The sequence below is a fragment of the Lissotriton helveticus genome, chromosome 5_1, assembly GCF_964261635.1.
Source record: "Lissotriton helveticus chromosome 5_1, aLisHel1.1, whole genome shotgun sequence".
In the NCBI taxonomy this organism is placed as follows: domain Eukaryota; kingdom Metazoa; phylum Chordata; class Amphibia; order Caudata; family Salamandridae; genus Lissotriton; species Lissotriton helveticus.
This window is the reverse complement of record NC_136065.1, coordinates 1,499,952,141-1,499,955,482: the sequence shown is the minus strand read 5'-3', so window position 1 is coordinate 1,499,955,482 and position 3,342 is coordinate 1,499,952,141. Positions and strand designations below refer to the sequence as shown.

At 41.7% G+C, this 3,342-nt stretch overlaps 1 long non-coding RNA gene across 2 annotated transcripts; it reads left to right on the top strand.

Annotated features, from left to right (window-relative positions):
- The first annotated feature begins 870 nt into the window (after positions 1–870).
- LOC144753672 (uncharacterized) lies at positions 871–1,697 on the top strand. Of its 2 annotated transcripts, none has more exons than XR_013594467.1 (3): positions 871–933; positions 1,015–1,142; positions 1,653–1,697. It is a non-coding gene; the product is annotated as an uncharacterized LOC144753672 (long non-coding RNA). The 2 variants fall into 2 exon arrangements; XR_013594466.1 differs by having other exon boundaries at positions 883–933; positions 1,079–1,142.
- The last annotated feature ends 1,645 nt before the right edge of the window (positions 1,698–3,342 follow it).

Below are 3,342 nucleotides of genomic sequence, written 5' to 3'. Positions count from 1 at the left end.
CGAGGCGTGCGCGTGCGCAAGAGAGCTTGGTGAAAGGCGCGAACAGGGATAACGGCAGTTGGCGACCGGAGCAAGTGCAGAACAGACGCTCGGCGCCCTAATGCTCATAATGCTTTGTGATAAGTTCGAATAAAGAAGTTATACACTTACAGAGGCTCAGTGCATAGTGTGGGGGCAAGGAAGCGACATTACAGATTTACCGTCTTTCCACCCATATTTCCGGGTTAAACAATACTATTCCACGGGGCTCTGTTATGAGACGTTGAGATGCTAAACCTGGTATTCTGTATTTGTCTTTTCTGAAAAATTTCATGGCAATAACTGATTTGACTAACGATTTCTAGGAAAGCTGAATAAATTACACTTTGACATCACTAGGAATTAAGATCCATTATTTGCCTTTGTCTCCCAAGCTATACTGTCCCATGGCAACCATGGCAAAGATTAGGACGGTCGATTCCCTGGCTGGATAGGAAGTTTATCCTCCGATTTCTAACTTCATATATGCTACCTGATTTTGTCTTAGTACACTTGTTCTTATGGCACAAATTAATACACTTCCTGAGGTGATTGGGTGTGTTAATAAAGTTTGTACAAAAAAGTAAGCAGACGATCTTTTTTAACTAACTTGAGATGAGCCGTGATTATTAATTCTTTTTTGGACTGAGCATGACATTTTATAATTTTCCCAACAATTCTTTCGAGAACTAGAATTATTATTCTTCAAATTTTTTTTTTTTTTACTTTGTTAACAATTTAGCGGCAAATACCATATGATTGTTGTGGTGCCTGGCCCTTTAAGATCCTGAGTTCGGCGTTGGTCACGTGACGCACTATGACGCGTCTAAAAACACTCTCCGTTCCCCACCCCAGTACTGTGCGGGCCGTGGATGTGAACACTGTAGGTTTTAGCGGGTAGTCATCTGGATGAAAGTAAGTGGCACTCCTTTGATATTTACCTTGCGTTGTTTCGTTTCCCATACACTTTATGTAAATGATTTGTACTTTAATTAGGGAACGTATCAAAATCGAGTGACAGCTGCTCGAGTAACTACATCACGCCGTTTGTTTCTCACAGTAACTCCGGGCGTGAAGGTCTCCCCTGCCACGAGCCTAGGTTGAAGTTTCAACTTAAACGGAGAGTGAGTTCTTTCTTCTTTTTAATTGATAATCTTCCATTGTATTTGGGATGGGTCACTTTATTTGGGCACTTGTAATTCTGAACTTCTGTTTTCCGGGCACCCGAGTCGATGACGGTTTAATTACAGAACGGCAATAATAATGATATTGCATTTACCGTAGATAGCCTTATGAGTAATAAAAACTCGGCGGACTGACGAAGATAATAGTACCACGCAGTCCTCAGCTAAACATAGCATGCTTGCTGTTCGTTTTCGAATTAAATGATTTTGAAAAAAGGTTAAGAAGGGTGCATACATTTATGTGTTTCCCTCTATCTTCTGCACTGGGGGGTTATAGTATATTTGGAGAACCTTTTTTTGACACTCAATTATCAGGTGTTTTTTCTGAAATAATCGTCTGTTAACAAAGTATTTACACACTCGTTTTGGTTTTGAACTGCTTGTTGTGTTTAATATTACTACCTGTTAACTATGGTAATTGCCATGTTGGAATAACTTTTTATCTTTCAGATTGAAGACCCTTAGCAATATAAGGAGTGTCTACACGGGAATTCCGTGAGTTTGTATGTTTATATTGTCTATCTCCACAGAGTGGTCATGCTTTAGGGTGCACATACCACCGTGGGATAGCCTATGGTCCTGATGAATGCTGAGCGCAATTAGCTGATTATAGCAAAAACATGTCAACCACGATGTTTATATAGGACACTCTGGTTCATATTGACTCAACCAGTAGTTGTCCGTTTGCACTTTGTTTTTATTGAAGGTCAGTTATCCCTTTATTAAAATATGTATAGAGAATAGCTGTGTCTTCTTTTAACTCACTTCATTCACACATGGGCATTAATTCACAAGCCCCTAAAAAACGAACCCAATGATGAAGCTAGTCACCGACTTTGTTGGTGCATGAGGGTTCATTTTTAACTCACAGTTCTTCTTACTAACTCCTCCCATCTCTTTTTCTTCCTCCCCCTCTTTTGGTTGTGGGTTATAAGGTAATCAACTTTTACATTGCATTACACCTGGTTTTTGTCACTCTTCAGTTGTTTGAAATAGTTTATCTAAGGGGTACAAGAGTGACTGTCTGGCCCTTTCTCTCCTGTTGTTTGATTATCATACCCATAGGAATCTAGAGCAGGAATCCATTGCTAATATTATGTATTTGTAAAACCCATCTGAGTGTTATACTGTTATACTGTTTATTTTAATGTTCAGTTAGTTAAAACCATAACAATATACCAAATTCTCATATTAAAAGTTTGCTACACATAAAAAATTGCATCTCTATAAAAACATAAAATCTTAGAAGATTATGCAATTGTAAAATACTGTCCAAATTATTAACATGATTTAATATTCAGTGCATGCTCATGAATTAGTAGAAATTTTATCAATGTACAATTCATTTGGGGGTCATTGGAGTCTAATCCACATATGATAGCGCTCCTGCATGATCTTATGCCTCTGTCCTGAAATGCTCGCCGCAATATTGTGGTTCGCGCTAGTTGCAATGTCTTACAGCGACATACAAGATGAATGAGGTCTTCTTTTTTTATAACCACAATGCCGGCAATTATCATTTTCTTTTGGTTTCCAGTGAGGGGCTTCCGCAAGAGTAGGGAACTGTCCGAACCTCTGAGTTTAAGAGTTTGCAGGGGTCCAGCTAGACAGAAGCCAGACACTTGTTTGAGATCAACAGAGATGTCTGAGGTGGACGAGCTGTGGTGGAAACTTTTTTTGTTGGCAAATTTCACATTTAAAGACATAGGGCTCGATTATGATGACGGACGGACCTGCATCCGTCCAGCACCCCCGAGGTGGAGGGACCGTCCGCAGGGGCAGCGGCATTCCCTCCATTGAAATTAGGATGTGGCTGCCACCCCGGCGGTCACATCCCGTATATTTAAAATTGCAGCGGGTGCTGCTTTAAGCAGCACCCGCCGCAAAGTTAAAAATGCATGCTGGGCATTTGCATGCACAAAGCGGCAGGCACCGCGTGGTGCCTGCCGCATTGTGCATGCAAATGCAGCCATGTGCACCCCCCCTTCAACCTGGAGGCCCGCAACGGGTCCCCAAAGCAGGAACCGTATGCCTTTCTTGGCGGCATTGCCGCCACGGAAAGGCGTTCCTCCCAGGCCATCCTAATATGGCTGGCGGTGTCTGATAGACACCGCCACCATATCAGGCCTTTTCCGCCGCG